Source organism: Periplaneta americana, chromosome 13 (assembly GCF_040183065.1).
Source record: "Periplaneta americana isolate PAMFEO1 chromosome 13, P.americana_PAMFEO1_priV1, whole genome shotgun sequence".
Classification (NCBI taxonomy): Eukaryota; Metazoa; Arthropoda; class Insecta; order Blattodea; family Blattidae; genus Periplaneta; species Periplaneta americana.
The window spans coordinates 47,250,710-47,271,517 of record NC_091129.1 but is presented as its reverse complement, the minus strand read 5'-3'; the positions used below and the strand labels follow the sequence as shown (position 1 = coordinate 47,271,517).

The following is a 20,808-nucleotide window of genomic DNA, read 5'->3' as shown; positions in this document are numbered from 1 at the left end:
GAATATTGGAAAAAATTTTGTACGACGTCAACAAAAGTGATATTCCTCGAAGATTACTACAGTTAGTCTTATCCCCCTTTTTAAAGAGAGATACGATTATGGACTCATTCCATTGCTCTGGTACAATTTCTTTTTCCCAAATAGCAAGTACAAGCTTATACATTTCGTTAGATAATGCGCTTCCACCTTCTTGTATTAATTCTGCTGGAATTTGATTGATAATATTATTTATCTCTGTTACGAGACCAGCATAAAATTAAATATTTAATATATCAACTGGTAAAAAGAGTTGTCTCAATTTGGTATAGTAAACAAACAGCTGTGATATCACTGTAATAAGTTATGGCCTTTTCGATTCTGAGGACATATTATGGGGAAGGGTGCACATTTATCTTCTTTCAAATAATAATCTGGATATGGAACATTGTCGCGAACTCTCATGAGGGAGCGCCATGGTTTAACTAAGTAAATGATTTCATAGACCTACATAGCATGTCTTACCGTAAGTTCTCTAGAGTTAAGGGCGTCAGAATCGGAATACATTGGAACTATTAGAAGGTTGGCCTCAGGAAGAAGATTTTGAATGCAATCTCGAAAGTTCAGTGAGAGTCCATGACAATGCCTTTTTTTATGTATTGCAACCATGGAATTGTTTCTCGGAAAAGGAAGTGGTTGTAAACTTTCGAACTTTCCTCGCAGCGAATAGAGTTTATCTACGTTGACCTTGATACTGTGACAGCGACGTGAGATTCGAACTCACGACCAGCGTCCCGCAAAAGAGAAGATCGCGCGGAGCACTGAAGGACGGCGCGCGGCGGAGAGAACAGAGGGTGTGTATTACGTCAACGCGACGAGAGTGCGCGCGCATCTGGTGCTGGTAGAGAGGAGAGGGCTCTGGATTTCTCTGGAGTGCAATCTCTGGAGACGCGTCGAACTTTCAAGGCTACGTCGCTGTGATTATAAAAGAAGAAACGCCAGCGAACTCGAGCAGTTTTCAGTTGATTAGTCAGCCAGTCAGTGAGAAAGCCAGAGCAAGCAAGCCAGTATTGTGTATCGGAGTTCGACTCGAGTGTGCGTCCGCAACTGTATCAGCATCCGAAGGCCTGAGTTCGAATGCAGTGGACCGCAGTTGGAGGGACCTGAGTTCGAGTGCAGTGGACCGCAGTTGGAGGGACCTGAGTTCGAGTACAGTGAACTGTCTCTGAAGGTCTGTGGTTCGAGATACTGTGAACTCGAGTGACTGAGCTAGAAGAACTGTGAACTGAGAACTGATAGTTCTGATTTGTAAATAGTGCTTTGTTAATATTAGTTAAGATTAACAGTTCATTGTTGTTCGTAATAGTCCAAGTAAATTGTCATTGCCGTCACTGGAGTGCTATAATGAATACTGTGTTGAGTGAAAATTCTATTGTTGACGAGAGCGTTTGAGGTGAATTGTAGAAAGGAATTATTGTTGGAAGAATAAAATCCTATTGTTGAGTGGAAATAAAAATCACAATACTGTGAAGCCCCTACAGTCTCGGCTGCGCAGAACGAGGAAACATGGGCTAATTGAACGCTGCGCTTGCAGTCATGTTGTTGGAGCGCAGACGCATAATAGTAGTACGTAAATCACGCAATTTAACGCTGTGATGATCTAAAATTGACAGATTATGACCATTTTCGACGTTTAACGCAAAAAATTAGAAAGAAATGAACATATTCTAATTTTTATTGATATGCGTCAGAACATAAAATAAAGAAAATACGTACGCAGCATTTTATAGAAAACATGCTCATACAAGCATAAATAGGCCTACACAATACGCATTATAAAATGTATAATTTTATTATAATCAGCATATTGTTAGGTTTCAGAGAATCTAAAATTATATTAACATACATTACCCTTAGATCACAAGACATAAATATATGCACCTTGATTACTGTCTTCGCGCTACGAGTTGGCGCGGGGAGTAGATAGGTGGGACGGGGGAACTTCACGCTACACTCTGACCTGAAAACTTCGTCCACTTACTTGGCTACACGGGAACGGAGTCAGACATAAAGATTCCGCATCTTTGGTGCTGTCGCTATGACTATCATTATCACATTTTTCAAAATTGCTGGAGTATCATCTGTCCATGATAATCGTCTGTTTATGTTCCAGCCGTGTATATTAATTCGAATCTCTCAACAAAGCCATTAGCCCCACCGCCCCCATCCTGATGAACAACAATGAGTGTTCTGGACACATTTACGGTAGTAAAAACTCCCGTAACATTTTTATCCTGCCAGCACTTGGGAAACGTTAAATTGGTAGGCCTATCTATCCGCATTTCGTACAGATACAAAATCGGTTTTTCCACTTTCCTAAGCTTTCTTATTTGCTGTAGATATCTTCACGTATTCTAATTTACAGTTTTTTCCTCAATTTTTTTTTGCTACACACTTCTTCCACCTGAAATCCTTTTTCTTCAGTATTCGTCTTAATGTTGTCTTTCATTTCAAATCAATTTTCTCTTGTAAAAGGATAAGACGTTTGTTGCAGCTTGATACTAATTTTTTTTTACTTGTTATTTAGCGACACTGTAATAACTACTAGCTTCTTCAGTGTCGATTGAATTGATGATGGTGAGATGGTATTTGGCGAAATGAAACCAAGGATTCTCCATAGATTACCTGACATTCGCCTTCCGCTTGGGAAAACCTCGGAAAAAACCCAACCAGATAGTCAGCGCAAACGGGAATCGAACTCACTCCCGAGCACAACTGCAGATCAGCAGGCAAACGCGCTACCTCCTGAGCACGCCGGTGGCCTCTTTCTTTTTCAAATAAAAATTCTCAATTATATCTTTTTTGTCAATCTCCCGTCGAAGTCATCTACATTTGCGTTTCGGTAGTCTGGACGTTAACATTTTTTTTCTCCCTCAGGTGTCGACAACGCACGTTCTTCTGTGCAGTCTTTCATTTCATTCCTTATACGCTGTATTGTTCTTGTGGATAGATTAGAGTACTTTTCTACCTTTGCTGTAGGTTTCGTAAGAGGAATGCAAAGGCACTGTTGTTCTTTTTCTTCATCACATAATTATTTTGCACTTCTAATAATATTCCTATCTTCGCTATAGATTGTCAATCCTTGTTTCCTCTTTGTCGACATATTTACAATAAACAAAAAACTGCTATAAACCTAAATAACAGTATACAATAACATAAATTCTATTAACTATATTATTATCAACACTATTAACACGAAAAGCAAAGGATAACTAAAGCAATACAAGATTTGTGGTATACTGAAAACAATTGTCTTGTTGAAACTAATAAAACACTACAGTAAAAACCCCACTATTATTTTCACAAAGTCGCAAAGATTCATAGACACGTGCAGTAGATGTTTGTGAAACAGGAATATTGCAGTGAACAGCGCGGTGCGCATGCGCGACTGTTTCCCCTCCGCCCCGTCTAAGTACTTCAGCCGCCTTCTCCTGGCGTGACAACAGTACAGGAGTTCTTATAATAGTCAAATTCTTAAGTGAAAGAACTATGTGATAATCAGTATAGACCTGTTGTTAAGTTTTAGAAAATTATATTACCGGTACTTCTAGACCACAGGACATAAATAATCTTGCAAAATATAATGCGCAAAAGTAGCATAATTATATTGAATTCATTCTTCAATTAATGAAGTGGATGCTATCAATTATAAAAAGTACTGGTACCTAATACATTGCAAACAACAGATAACGTGAAAACGTAAAAACTAAACATAAACACTTTATGCAAAATATAAACGACATAATTTTTATGTGTGGATTTCTTTAGTATTGTTATTTTAAATAAATAAACTAGATATGTTATCATTACTTGCGGAGTGATGGTACATAGTTTTATGCACATATGTAATATCAATAAGATCCCATTCCTTGCTTTTTTAATAAGGTACATCCGGCAAAATGTAAAAGAGTTATTTATAGGTGAACCCTGAATCATAAGTTCACAAAGAAGTCTTAGCTATTAAAGCTATTTGTTCTTTTATTTATTATTTCTATATTTATTTATCCATATTTTGATTTTGAATGAAAGTTTATTATCTTGCAGATAAATTCATTTACATAATAAAAACAAAAAGTTATCTTTCCACTAATGTGTTTAACATCTGATATGTAAGTATAAATAATTCACCCACAAGGGACACCAGTGACCTCGAACGATCGAAACCGCACGAAAACATGCTTAGAATAACAATCGATCATAAACAAAACAGTAGTGTGTGTCATTTCATGCAAAACTTTGCATTCTACCTCAAGTGACATTTTAATAGAGAGAAACAAAGTAACAAGATATCAATACCATAGGAGGAAAATTATACGTAATTAAATGACGTCAGAGTATCATTACATTTTCAATCTACAGTGCCAAAACCTCTCTGCTTAAAGTACTTATAATAGCACAAAACACACATACAACAGTACCATACACCTGATAGTGCTTATATTAGTCCTCAAAGTGCAGATGCGGGATTTCGATGAAGTAGTTAAAACGAAGTGGAAGAGAACAATGTGCACACCTCACAAATGCCACGTAATCACATTCCAAATCACTTCGCATTCACGCAGGCCAATATAAAAAGCCACACTAATCACATTTTCAAATGATGATGTTGCTATATCAATGACATAACCTGGCTTTCGCCAAGCATATTGCAACATAGGCTTATACGTAGGTGTAGGAAATTGATTGTAAATCACAAAGTGAAGTTTCATGATGAAATAACGATCATATATCTTCACTTGTGGTTTGGCGTATTGTAGTCTTACAAAATCAGTAATCCTTCTGCTATAGAGCTTATATTGCCTAAAGAAGTAAACATCAAAGGGGTTGGCAATATTTTGTTGATTTCGGTGGCAATATCTTCAGCATAACATCTTTGTTTGGAAAACTAGAAGGGTACGTTCTGTATGACCTGACCAGGAATTACACAAAAATAGGCTCTTTCACTTGTTACATTTTCGCCAAGGACTGAAGTTAGAAAACGTTTCATGTGTTCTTTAGTCATTTTTTCCACTTTTGCTTGCCTCCACATGAATGTTTCGTGGACAGGTTGTTTCAAGTTTCTTTGAAAAATTTGGGCCGAAAGTGCCATGGGTCTCTAGAAAACAGATTTACAACTTGTTTGCTAGTCTACCTGTCATTGATAAAGTCACATCAATTGTGTAGCTGTGGTTAGAACTATGTACAGACTGCAACATACTAGCTGTAGTTTTCTCCCCTCTGTGGGACAATGTTGATGCTGAAGACATTTCTTACTGGAATTGACTCTGGTCACTGTTCCAAACAATGCCTTTCTCCACACCCTTCTCTCTTATAAACATGTTCACTTCCTCCAAAAACTTTTGTGCCTTCTGACGTATACTATTATCGATACTATAATCTGGGATCGATTTCCGTCGGAGATTTATATATTTCCCATCCACGAAGGCTGTAAAAATTGTCTTCACTCAAGTTTTTCCTGTGTTGTCTCACGCCATGTTGACTCCATAACCAGGAAGTACCATGTTTAGTACAAAGTGTTGCGTCATAATCCAGACGAATTCCACGTGATCAGAAAAGTAATGCACCTGCAGCTTTTATGCTCCGGCAAAGAAACGGAACACATCATCATATTGAAACCTTGCTTGAAAATTTTCATACGGAGAAGTACTGTAAAGAAAATTTTCTTTAGAATTGAAGAGGTCCTCGAATAATGTTTTAAGCGCCACTTAGCAAATTGTTTGGAAATCGAGAAAAACTGTCACATCATTACATTAAAAAAATTAAAATGAAAATTCTTCGTCATCATAACCGCAATGGATTGTAGAACACACACACACACACATTGTAATGTCTCGAAAATAAACATAATGTAAAGAAATAAATAGATTTTCAACACGCATTTAATGGAATAATATTGTATATCCAAGCACACATGTCATTACACTGGAGCACAAGTTGTAAATGTTCTTGAATAATGACATTATTGCTTAGAAACATGCAAAATATTAGTACACCATAATATTAAGTGATTGTTATTCACAGAAAATGAATAATTGCTGTTGAAATAAAAAGTGGCTCCCACTGGAAATATAGATAGCCCTATAAAAATGCGTATTTTCTTATATTTAAGCACTGATGTATGTCAAGTAAAAGAAAATATTAGTTGAAATATAGCAGTGAACATGACATTAGTAAATTTTTAGTGGGTATTTTACGAAGCTGTATCAACATCTCAGATTATTTAGCGTGTGAATGAAATGATGATGATAATGACGGTGAAATGAGTCCGGGGTCCAGCACCGATAGTTACCTAGCATTTACTTATATTGGGTTGAGGGGAAAACCCCGGAAAAAACCTCAACCAGTTAACTTGCCCCGACTGAGATTCGAACCCGGGCTACCTGGTTCCGCGGTCAGACGCGCTAACTGTTACTCAACAGGTGTGGGAAAGACATTAGTAGAAATTACTCTGAAAGCAAGTCTAAGTAAGTAAGCACCTTCATCTTGAATATAATCCACCACCGAGACAATTTTTTTAAGATAGGGGACTTAGCTAGTCAGATGTGGGAAGGCAAGATGCCATATTGCTTGCTAGGTCTTCCTCTGTTTGGTTTCTTGATGGAGTAAGTCATCCTGTGTGCAGAACATTGTGATACCTGTGTGCGTATAGAAATAGGATATCATCATGAGAAATTTGGAGCCAATTTACTTTTGTGATTTTCAACTCCAAATAGTGTTGAATAGAGTTTTCTACTGGACTTAGGTCTTTAAACTGCTCTTGTGTTATGTAACACACTTTGGATTGCTTGGACTAGCCAGAGTATTAAATGTAATCCAGTCGAATAGTACAGTGCCACTTGGACACTGTTTTTTCTACCCTTCTTCGTTGTATTGGTTTCATTTTATGCATTTGTTTGCAATGAATGCTGTTTGTTCAACGTGTGACATTTTATAGAAAGCTAAGAAAGCACCTTCGTCTTGTGCTGATGTGAGGGTCTGGTATTGTAGTATTTCTGGTTTGCATTTACACACCTAATCATAACATACCAGGGTTTCAGGATAAAGATCAGATATTTTGACTCAATGAAGGGATCAAACCTATTCGAAACTAATCAATATAATCGATATCAGCAGCCTACTGTAATCCCTGTTTTTCATAGCTCGTGATATATGTTTTTTTAATAAATATGCCCAGGTGAATTGCTATTGAAACAAGTGTAATAGGGATATTCAACATTACTCCACTTACAAAGTTAGATGTTGATTTCTCATCTTGAACAGTTCTATTCCTGCTTGTATCTGATTTTCCACAACTCTTCAGTATCTTTCTTTTATTATCCCAATATTGGTTATCATTTGCCTGTCTTCTTTTACCTTTTTTTAACTTATGAAGTATGCCTGGAGACAATGATGTTGCAGGAACATCAGTCATCTTGCCAAGACATCAAATATTATTCCACGGATACAAAACTTTTGACGAAAAATAAATGTACTCCAGTTCAGACATTGCCACGAGACTGCAGCACTTTAAAGGAATATGGATGTACAACATTATTCCATCAAAATATCACTTTCGGAAAAAGTGGCGCTTACAACATTATTCGAGGGACTTCTTCAATTACTAGATGACAAAATAAACGGAAAAATTTGTGTATATAAAATATGAATTTTAAATATAGCCTAAAACATTTCGTTCAAGTGGCATTTCAGTAGCCTTTCCAGTTTCGCTAGCGATAAAACTCCATCGGCAATGAGTCGTGCTATCTAGGCCTATGCTTATGCGTTAAAGTGACGGGACAGGAATACTCGTATTATAATAATAGTTTTTATTTTCCCTGGCAGAGTTAAGGCCATCAGGCCTTCCCTTCCACTCAACCAGGATCAACTCACATACAGAAAAATACATACCGGTATACAAATATTAACTTAAAAATAATAATAACATAATCAGTACATATACACAATCAGTATTAACTTTAAAATAATAATAATAATAAAAACATATATATATATATATATAATAATAATAATAATAATAATAATAATAATAATAATAATAATAATAAAAAAGAGAGTGAATACATAATCACAAACAGGAAAATACATTCTAGTATACAAGTAATAACTTAAAAAAAGGGATTAATACATTATGAATATAATCTCACAACTAAAGGAATAGTACAATTAGTATAATCACCATAGCACGTGTTATATTGAGAAAATGACAATTACCTAGATATTAGTGTTAATGGAAAAATAAAGTAATGACTGTGTAAAATAATAATAATAATAATAATAATAATAATAATAATAATAATAATAATAATAATAATAATAATGATAGTAAAAAATAAAAATTATACCTGAAAAAACTAATTCTGTGCACTTAAAATATTTCTGAACATCCTAATTTTAAACAACTGAGGACTAAGACAACCTCTGATTTCCAGCGACAGTGAATTCCATGAGCGGGCCATGGCTATTGAGAAAGAAATTGAGTACAGAGATGTCTGATGACGTGGTATTGATAGCAACAGATTGTGCTGTGAACGTGTATTACGATTATGATGTGAAGCTAGGAGAGTAAACCGAGAGGTAAGGTAGATGGGTGTGGAATCATGTATAATTCGATATAACAGGCAAAGATAATGTACTGAACTTCGATCTTGCAAGCGGAGCCAGGAGAGTCGTAGAAAATATTCCGATATATGATCATGTCGACGGATATTGAAAATAAATCGGACACAGATATTATGTACACGTTGACGTTTTTGAGAAAGTTCAGCACTTAGGTCGCTATGTAAAACATCACAATAGTCAAACTGAGGCATTATGAGGGTCTGCACTAGAATTTGTTTGAGCTTAGTAGGAAGGAAATTTTTCAGGCGTTTTAAAGATTGCATGATAGAGAAAACGTTTCTACGGATATACCTGATTTGCGTATTCCAGTTCATATTAGAGTCGAAATAGATGCAGAGGTTTTTACAGTAGCACTGAAAGGAATTATTTTGTATAGGTTTTAAGGGCATATAACAAATAATAATATTGATACTCTAATATTCATGTACTTTTGTATTTTCTATTTGTATATAGACCCTATTATCACATGCTGTGTATATTTTACCATTTATTAATGTTATTGTGCTCAATGAACTCTCTTAATTTTGTGATATATTTTGTATATTTGATCTGAACTGCGCCCGAGCACGAGCTTCTGCTCTTTAGGGCTGCAATGCCTAATGTAGCTCAAGTGTATAGTATTAAATAATTAAATAAATAAATAAATAAAATTCACGGTAATTATTGAAACATAAAATAGCTACTGCATGTATTTATTAAAAGTGCAAAATGACTATAGGCCTACAGTTTATAATGAATAAAGTTACACATACTCAAAATAGAATTTTAAATGGATTAAAATGGTAAGAACTCTTCATATTTCATACAAAACAGAACTTTACTTATGTATGGTAGTAGAGTACACGGGAAAAAAAGAAAAAAAGTTAAATACTCCAGTAGAATTTCTACTACACAGTACAAAATGAAATACTGTAGTAACATGAGCTTCTGCCAGGAAACTAATAGCAAAGGTAAAGAGAACTTAATAGAAAGAGGAGAATCTTCTGCGGAACTCTGGAAAAAGAACTAAGGAAGAGAGTAGTGAAGTCCTTTGTTGAGTGCGGCATAATATGTGGCATGTATGTATGTAACATGTATATTACGACGGAGTGAAGAAAAATGACTAGAGAAATATTTGAAATGTGGGTATGGAGAAGAATGGACAGACAGAATAAGAAATGAAACTTTGCTAGGAAGAGTGGATGAAGAAACAATAATGCTGAAACTGCCATGGATGAATATATAATAGGATGCGAAACTGTGGTCAGCACCATCTGACGGAAGGGAGTTCAAATAAGATGAGCAGCGCCCAACGTCGTGGGTGGTGAACATTAGAACTACGAGTTGGGTAGATTACCCAGAGTTCTCTATTTATTTGTTCGTTCGAGACAAACAGACGATGACTTGCTAATGAGTGGACATTAAGTAATACTAAATGTTTGTGTATAAAGTGTGTTGTTAAACAGTGATGTTTAAGGACGTTGCAAAATTAGTGTTGTTGAATGTATTGTCAATTTATAGGCTAGTAATATAATAAATTGAACTATGTAAGAATATTTTGTAGACTTTTTCATTGCACTGTACACTAAATACCCAAAAAATACAATCCCAGATATCTAACATTTTGCTTTATTTTCTATCTCTGTTTGGTTATATTTTAATTGGGTAGTGTAAAGTAGATAGTCTCTTTTATCTTCCTCTTGGCCCTTGTAAAAAATTTCAGGGGAAGTTGGTGTGAAAAATAAAAATGTAAATATTTTATTTTAAATTGAGTTAGTTGGGAATACCGATGAAGGTGGGAGGGAAGGAATGTTTTTTGCGTAGTTTAATATTTTCGTAACTAGGTGCGCTGCTAAATGCATGAAGTACAGTAATTAGTTTTTGTTTTCGGTACTTGGTGCGCTACTAGAAGTAACAAGTTCTCCACCGTCCAATAGTTGGCAGCAAGATCAGTTTCTACATTAGCGCCTCTAACATGTGTTACGGGAAACTCAGTAAGTTTCGCACTATATTATATATTCATCGATGATAATGCCTACTTTCAGAATAAAACATGAACATTTTCATATTTATTTTTCTGCAATTATTTTATTCTTCATTATTGGAAACACACTTTTAACACTTGTATAAACACTTAAGTACTACACATCTAGGAAAAAACAGAAACTTGACACATTAAATCTTAAAACTTGGAATAACATACCCACAGTACATCCTTACACTCAACTGATTTTCAAAACACGCACCCTTTTCGACACAATCATGAACACACCCCACCACAACAGGAAATCAGAAGATAGTGCTCAAACTCACTAGGCTTTGGACAATAACGGACACCACATCGAAACTAGTCAGCCAGTTAATTTTTATAATATTAACACAGAAAAATTTATAACTTTAATCAGTGAACTTTTTACTTTGTGAAATCATGTTATTGCAATATAGGATATTTTAAAGCAAAAGTAGATATAAATTCATATTTTTATGTGGTGGTCAAACTTCCGTATTGAACTCGAACAGGTTACTTTTTATTAGCTTTGTCCGAATTTTAGAGAACTTGCACTTTAATCAAAAATCAATTTCTTAATAATGGTTTTCTAATAGAAGTAACAAGAAAATAAAATCGCTTTAGTGTCTAGCTCATGCACTGAATCATTTTTTGAAGCTAACTATTTCAAGCTTTGCTAATGAAACAGTAGCACCAGAATTAGCATTAGTGTAATACTCTGTTAAACATCACCATTCTTTCCGAAATTTGGATTGTACAGTCAAACTAAATGAGGTTTTCACGATTCTAAGATAGTTGCAAAAATGACCCTAGGAAGAAATAAGCCTGCAGCAGTTTGTCAGAATGTCTTAGCGAAGCTTTAGTTTTGAACCTAACAACTCAAATTGTTAATGAGGCATATTACTTCTCAGTAGCAACTGATGCAACAAAGATATCACCAATTGTTTCCATATTCTGCTTCCCGATTTCAGTTAAGTATTTCAGCTTAATATATGGCTTAAAACAAGCATTCTACTTCTTTATCACAACAGTGATGAGTTTCTTGAGAAATAGCTATTGATATATTAGCCTATATTGAAGTTGAAGGTTAAAAATATATTACTTTCAATAGGCAATGCCTCAGTTAATTGTAACAAACACTCAGTGTATTTGAAAGCCAACTGTTTGGTGCATGTTTTGCACAACTGCTCCAGATTTGGATGTATGAAACAGAATATTGATATTGAAAACCTTATTCTAAAGATGAGCATATTTTCTCTATGACATTATGTATAGTATAATGTTAATCACTTGAATACATCTACAAAGGATGCAATAGTAATAGCACAATCTAGTATATACAGTCACGAAGCTTGAGTTGTTGAGAGTACTAGGAACAATAGACTGTGCCGGTACTATTTCGCATTCTCTGTGATCAGGCGATAGTAGCGATCCTAGTGGTTAGCAACTATCTATGGCTGCATATTCCCTACTAATTGAGCTTCATGACTATATATACTATACTGTGGTAATAGCAGATAGTATCAAACAAAAATAAAGTGATAAATGGTGTCAGCGCCATAAACATAAGTAGCTACTGTTATATCCCATCTGTGGCATAAACATGATTCAATTACTAGTGTTCTTTATGCAAAAAATATTAAAATGATAATATTATTATTGTTGTCCAAATATTGAAACCCTATTTTACCTTTGGTATATTAGGGTTGTAGTTTGTTACATGTGCAATACATTATATAGTGATAATACACAATTTTAAAGAATTAATAGTAGGTCTGAGTCATAGTTATAATATAAAGACACTAATTAAGAGACAGTAAACAATACTAAATACGTTATGCAATAATTACTTTCAGTTAAAACAAAATGAAATAAAATGAGAAATTATAATCGAAGGTGTAGAGAAATTGCAAGATTATTACATTAATTTGTGATTTTAGACATAATTTTAAGCAATAGTAATGAGATAATGCACAGAATTGGCTTAGTTACAAATAAAACACCTATTATATAGTTCGTTGGCGATAGTAAAAAAATAAAAACAAAATTATTTACGGTTACAAACTATATACCTGTCATCAAATACTGAACAATAGTAAAATCTATAATACAAACATAGTAATTGTTGTTATTACTATTATTATATCCCAAAGATAGACACCTTGTTTTACATAGTGCATTAGGATTTTATAACATCATTAATTTACATACAATTAATAGCTACAGTCTTGCGTGGATGTGGTGTATAAACTCTGTGAATTGTTTGTAACAACATTTTTTTCTAAGAAAATGGTAAAGGGGTGTGCAGTAATTTAAATTGCAGTCCGAGATATGATATCTTAAAAAGTGTCTTTTCCTTTCGAACACTGGACAGTGAAAAATCAAATGTTCAACAGTCTGATTCTCTTTGCATATGCACAGAGATTCTTCTGCACTTTCGATCCTAAATCTTTCAAAGTAGGAACCGAATTTTCCATGGCCGGTCATAAATTGAGTGTAAAAGAAGTCGGTTGAGAACTGACTGCAACATAGTCTGTCTTGTACATTGGGAAAGAATAATTTCTTGGTCACAGAGCCTTTAACACTAGAGTTCCAGTATGTATTCCACTTGAGTGTAGTTGTGTGCTTGATCTTCTGCCTGTCCACGCCTGTGGAGTAACGGTTAGCACGTCTAGCCGCAAACCCAGGTGGCCCGGGTTCGATTCCCGGTCGGGACAAGTTACCTGGTTGAGGTTTTTTCCGGGGTTTTCCCTCAACTCAATATGAGCAAATGCTGGGTAACTTTCGGTGTTGGACCCCGGACTCATTTCACCGGCATTATCACCTTCATCTCATTCAGACGCTAAATAACCAAAGCTGTTGATAAAGCGTCGTAAAATAACCTACTAAAATAAAATAAAATCTTCTGCTTAATGTACGAAATAGGACAGGTGGAATATTTATATTCTGAGTTGGTTGAGGCTGCTTGCTTCGTTAATGTATCCGCTCTTTCGTTTCCTTCAGTACCTGTGTGGCCGCGCACCCACATTAAGCAAATACGACCTTCAAATTTAAGTATTAGGGATCTAATTTCGACGGCTATGGAATGCAAGTTGTATTTATCGTCAATGGTTTGTAAGGCAAATTGAGAGTCGCTGTGAATACATGAGTCAATCCCGTTGGTAATGCTCCATTTCACTGCTTGCAAGATGGCAAAGAGTTCTGCTTGGAACACGGAGCACATGGGCGCCAGGCGGAACGTGGCAGAGTGGACTTCAGAAGTGTTGTAGTAGGTAACAAAAGCACAGCCCACCAAGGTGACGTTCTCCTTTTGCAACCGAGCCGATAATAGAAACTTACCTATTTGAAATACAAGGACCCATGCTATTGTTCGATCTAGACATGCATCTACTACTTATGATTGCTATATGTACGGCAATTAAGTGAATTTCGATAAAGATGGGATTCATGTTGTTTCTGCAACTATCGATTAATTTGTTTTACATTTCCTTAATTTTAAGGTAAATCAGATCTTATTTTCCGAACGGCTATAATATAAATATCTCATTAGAGTTCTTTCTGTTTATATTACATTTAATAATATTGCACTTTTAACTGGCCCCAATAATTTAATCACTTATTGAATGGTATATTTATTTATAAGAAACATTTTGAAAATGTTAATCACGCTTTAGCCGAATTCAAATTTAAATCATAACTCAGGTAAGACCATAGGTAAGCAGAACGGTGTTATCTTCATTTAATAGACGGAATTGAGCAAACGTCTCACACAAAGAGAGAAGGCACTAATGAAATAAATACATAACTATTAATACAACAAATACGTCGAAGTGAAGAGAAGCGAATAGAAGCTTATGAAATGTGGATATAGAGAAGAATGGAACGTGTGAAGTGGATAGACAGAATAAAACATGAAGCTATGTAGGAAAGAGTGGGTGAAGAAAGAATGATACTGAAACTGATCAGGAATAGGAAAAGGTATTGGTTGAGTCACTGGGTGAGAAGAAACTGCCTACTGAAGGATACACTGGAAGGAATGGTGAACGGGAAAAGAGTTCGGGGTAGAAGAAGATATCAAAACATAGACGACATTAAGATATATGGATCATATGAGGAAACGAAAAGGAAGTCAGAAAATAGGAAACATTGGAGAAAGCTGGGTTTGCAGTGAAAGACCTGCCCCTGGGCAGAACACTAAGTGAATGAATGAATACAATAAATTTCTGTTTCAACAATAATGCAATGTTATACTATCAGTACCATGAACATCGTCAGTGAAGATATCTCAGAATAAGACAAGGAATATATTATTACAACACTCAATTGGGTTAAAGCATACGACCTATTGTACTTTATTGAGTACTATTAGTGACACAAAATGTCCTGTTTTATATCATTATGCCTTTTGGCATCCTAAATCAGGAAATATATGAATTATTACCCACAAAATTATTGAAAAAATGTTGTGAATGATGTCGAAGGGAAAACTTAGGAATTTTTTCAGAACTGTAGTAAAGACTGCAACCTGTGAACAAAATATACAAGTTAGAACAATGTTCAGACTGTCCCTTCGATATAATTTAATGCGATTCCACTAATTAATAATATGATTTATGTTATTTTCGTGATAATTCTATTTAGGAACTCTCGCGGTTTGTCTTTCGCTGTTTATTTATTTACAGCTTTTATTTCATATCATCATACTCATTGACTCGTATCTAAAATGACAAACTTTCACAAAATCCCACTTAGTTTTAAAGAATTATCAGTGTTATACACAGCCAACACAAAATTTAAAAAATATCACATTTCTTTCTTTCATAATTTTAGCACTCAATATCTTCTATACTCCTGTAGTCTGTGCCATTTTTCAAAGTCTTTTCCACAACATGAAAGAAAATCTATTAATTCAGCTTTATTAATTTTTATAAAATGGAAGAACAATAATTGTTTCTATGCATCTGAAGTCTGACTAATGTAATAGATAGCTAGTCGGCGATGTATACAATGGAGGGGAAAGGAACTGGCCACCCTACCCTAGTATCTCCTAGCCTAGTTGCCTCATAAGTGGTACCTTCTTGGTATCACTAGTGAGATTCAGATCTATTGACTAAACAACAACAATAACCACAACAACAATTAATATAATCTGTTCAGTTGTTATCTAGACCTACATTTACTTAAAGTGAAATGCCTTGAAACCCAATTGTACTACAATAATGTACATGCACCTATAACACTCGGGATATTACGCATTATCCATTAAGCCCAAAATGACCGAATGAAGAACATTTTGCCTCAGTAGGTAATGTGCAACGTTCCGAGTCTTTTAAGTCCAAGTAGATATATTATCATAGCTTCATTATATCTCGAGATATTTCAGTTGAAGTAAAAGGTGAACAGCTTTGCCAATAAATTATATTAATAGAAAGATTTTACCACGTAAATGAAAATTTCGAAAATAACTTTTTTTTTACATATTTTCTAGTAAAATAATTTTGAATTTTGTTACATTCTTTTCAATTAATAACACATTGCATTCAAATTAGGCCTACTTTATTTCACTTCCATAATCATAGGAAGAACTTATTCGCGGGCACAGAGCCTGAACAAACTATTCACTTTAGATATTCAGATGCAGACATGGTATGATATCTCCCTTTCGAGGTAAGAAATGTTTATTTGAAATACTGAAAGTATTTAAGATTACAATGGAAATTTATGGGTTGAGTATTTCAATTATTTTGCCATTGTTTATCACGAAAGAAACAAAGCCATTATTGTAGTATGTAGAAACAAGTGAAAAAATGTACAAACAACCAGCTTACAAATAAGGCAGGTAACTTTCCCCTACTCTGCCGGAATCAAATTATAATCTTTCATATTTCTAGCCACAAAGAGACCAGATAATGGAAATGTATGTAATTTATGTGGTTTTGGCTTTTTCGAATTATAATAGTATTGGATTTATTACCACATATGTTTTGGTTACCACTTACTAATGTTTTCGGAATCAATAATTGACAATCACTGTCAGGTTTCGTGTCACCCGTCGTCGTGGACACAGCCGCTCCTTCTACTTCAGTCAGTCCAACTGAAAGAAAAATAATATTGTAATATCAGTTATTCTTTTGAGTTCCTCTCCATTTCCTATCATAAGGTACACGTAGCAAATGACGCCACCTTAACACGTAAGCCACACTTGCTCTGGATATAAGTTATGTACAAACACAAAAATTATGACAAAGAAACTTCAATCTTACGTTTAGAAAATAACATAATGAAAATAGTGATATTATATACTGGAGACGAATTACAACTCAAACAGGAAAACTTTGTATACTGGCGTTATTAGGAACAGCTTGTCCAACTAAAGCCACCTATTTTCTAGTAACGTATACACTTATTTATTAATGAATTGCTTTTCCTAAGCAACACAAATTGAACTAAGCATCTACATTTGAGTTTCTGTTCATGAAAGATGCAAAATCACGATTGAAATATTCTTAATCTGAATCTGAAACACCAGATGGATTAGGAAAATATGTTTTCCGGCAACTCCTTACTTTCAAAAATAGAGACGAGAGGCAGTAGGAAGTTATAAACACAGAAACTTTAACCTTAGTTAAATATGAATGTTTTCCAAAAGTAAAACAAAACAAAAATTTAGTGTTTGATAAACAGTTGAACCAATACCATCACTGTGTACATTCTGGATATTTGTAAGTTGAAAGATTAGTGTTTTTCCTTATGTTTCCACACTTATCATGTAAATATACTCATGCAATATGAATATAAAAGCAATGAAAATAGTATTAAAACTGAGGACTATCTTTAAACAAATGAGTACCGGACTGACATAACTTAAAATTTTGTCTGTAGATCTTTAATGCCACGTGGCGTTAAAGCGCTTCTGAGTACTTGATAATATTACCCGCCTGTTTCTCTAACATTTTCATATTTAATGGATAGCAAATACTTTCTCTGCATAGAAGAATGTTTAAGGATGACGAAAATATATAGTTTATTATAGTTATTATTTGCTCAACACACAAAATAAAATATTGCCTCTTATCTTGATATAAGAACATCCTTTCACTATCAATACACAACAGCAAAATGGTGGAATATCATGTCACTCGTAAATGTCAGCGGACAGCTAGTAATTCAATTCATTACTACATGGCAAGCGAATGTAGATTACAGTAGTGCACTACAGAAATCAGGTGCCGTGTCGTCACTGACTCTTCTGGAATTCGTTGAGTTTTCTTGATACTTAAATATAGTGATGGGATAAAGTACTTTTTGTGATCTCTGTTCGATCTGTGATTGCCCATTTATGATCATGGCGATTTTAGGCAGTGATAAATAGTGATCGGACTGCGAACTTGTTCGAGATGAACACTGAACAGTTCATTCTTCCCCGCTCATTGAGCGTCTCATTGCGATGTTTCAATGCTCCCGATATTTCGCACATGGTAGGAGAGGTTATATATTTGTACTTCACAGAAGTCAAGGGCAAGCACAATGCTGAGACGTAAACATAGGCGTTTCATCATTTTAAAAACAGATTAAAGATATAAAAGTTAGTATTTATTTATTCAATCATTAATTTAGTCTAATACTATAGACAAATTTACCATTTGTTGTCTGGCTATCCCAATATAATGATTGTCCATTTGATCTTGTCGAGTATTCCTCAAATGAAATATGTACGAAAAAAAAGGAAAATTATTAATTTTAACATAATCCACACATCACTCAGAAGATGAATGAAACATTGTTATTTTTTAAATCATTGTCATATTTCGTAAAATTTTGTTATTATTGTAATTTTACTAGTTGAATAGCGTAACCAATTAATATCGTCACTGTTTAAAATAATGGAATCAGATTAAGCAATGTAAAAACCTGCGAGATTTTCGGCTGTCGGCTTACATTAGTATATTTTCCAGCTTTAAGGAATTGAAATCTGCCAGGATCAGCCTGAAAGCTACTGAGTTGGCTACACTGAATTGTCAAAATCGGGCGCTCACAGTTCGCGGCGTAGTTCCCATTGTTGTTACTAGGTAGCATAATCACAGCAGCGCAGCGCACGCAGTGAGAAAAGAATATGAACTGACTCAACTGATGAGCAGTTTAGCCCTCAAAGTGTGACCACTGTTTAAAGAGCTGTTTAATCACAAGTGTGATTGTGATTTTTCGATCACCGTTATAAAATCACAGGTCAGTGATTTTCTGCTCAACACTATTTAAATGCTCGTATAATGTGTACCGTATGCTTGCACGTTGCAAGCACGGACAAAACATTCAAGATAATCATAGAGTAATACGATAATTTAGTATTTTGCAAGACACTGGGTATAGCAAAAGGGCGGTAAAATATGTTATGAATTTTAGTTTTAATATTACACATCGTTATTACTTACAAGTTAAATATCAGACAAAAGCATAAGAAAATTATCCATGCATTTTTACGTTCGATGTATTATAAAATAATTGTTTCGTTTTAAAATTATTATTTGCAATGATATACTTCAAATTACTGCCAAAAACACCTGTCTTCATATAAACAAAGTAGTTGTTTATGTATATAATTTGAACATAATTATTCAGATTACGCGCACTGTATTCTTGTAATCCTGGACATTGGAACTAACATAGTTATAAAAATAGTTAATGTGATACATACATGATAGGATATGAGAAATGAGGATATCGCTTTAGCATCTGAACTAGACATTGTAGTATAGCCATTTCCACTATGATCCTTTGAAGTTAATTAATTCAACAGCATTAAATTTATGAAGTTCATTGAAGCCATAAGTTTCAATAATTGAAATGAAATCATTATTGTTTAAATTAGGAGAGAGTTGGGTAGTGTCGGACATCGGGTAATATCGGACAGTGCGTTTCTTTCATCTACCACCAGATGATAGCACCTGAATCACATGGTTACGTTTCTGTATGCGACATCACAGAAACGTAACTATGTCATTCAGGTAATATTATCTGGTGGTAGATGAAAGAAACGCACTGTCCGATATTACCCGATGTCCGATACTACCCAACACATGTCTGGACACATATCAAGAAAATGTACTCTTACGTTTTAGATTCCATAGTAGCAAGTTAAATTCGTTTTGATTAATCAATGTCTATATCTAAATTATTAAGAGCATGGATACTTACATGCGAAAATGAGGAAAATCACAGAAGCCAGCAACAGAGTAAAAATGGATGACTTCTGCATTGTTGAGGACAAGTGGTGTTCTGAGTCGCTAGTCTCTCTATTTGTCAAGAGTAAGATGCAGATAGCCCTACTGAATCCTTTATATAGGTATTATTGTTATTATGTAACACATGCACATTTCAAGCATGGAGGCGTATTTGTAACAGTTACTAGAAGAAAACATCCTGCGCTAATTGTAGTAAGTGTGTTGTTTTACTAGTAAGATAAGTAGAATTCTTTTGGAAACTATCAGTACAAGGCTACGTGAATAATAACACTCTTCCAGAAAAGAACTATGTTACTGAACTTGCATACGTACTATTTAACTGTTTAATTGTAACTATATAATTGTGACAGTCCTAGTTTTTTCACGAAGTATATAATGAAGCATTATAAATTTATCTTATTAAATAATTAGACAAAATTACTTATAGGATACTACTGCACGTTTGAAAACATTTGTCACCAACTAAAACCACTACGACTACCACTACTACCAAAATTACGATAACCTAACCATCATCATCATCATCTCCTAACTGTAAGCTGTGTAGCTTACAACTTGCTCTGTCCACATTTCGTCAAACAATAATAAGTAAAGATGCTGTCCATTCAAAAAAGACATGACTAAATTATCCCAAAGGAATTAATGCATTTCTATTCGAAGTAAGCTTGTACATAACAGTTTTAAGTAAAAAATTATTTGCCAAATTTAGTGTGTACCTAAACAATTGAATTGGGAAAAATAAGTAGTAAATTTTCTTTTGAAAACACGTAATTATTCCCTGATATTTTGAGATATAAATATTGGACTCTCTTCTGCTCGAAATGTTTCGTCCTAAATATACCTTACAACTGCTTTCCACTCGTTGTAAATGCATTTTTATTTTGTTTTCATGGTTTTACAAATGTCGTTTAAAATGAATCCCCTATA

At 34.4% G+C, this 20,808-nt stretch overlaps 1 long non-coding RNA gene across 1 annotated transcript; it reads right to left on the bottom strand.

Moving 5' to 3' along the window:
- Positions 1-13,551: 13,551 nt before the first annotated feature.
- Positions 13,552-19,974, bottom strand: LOC138711858 (uncharacterized). Its single transcript, XR_011335505.1, has 3 exons — positions 19,835-19,974; positions 16,642-16,736; positions 13,552-15,167 (listed from the first exon to the last, which is right to left on the bottom strand). It is a non-coding gene; the product is annotated as an uncharacterized lncRNA (long non-coding RNA).
- Positions 19,975-20,808: the final 834 nt, after the last annotated feature.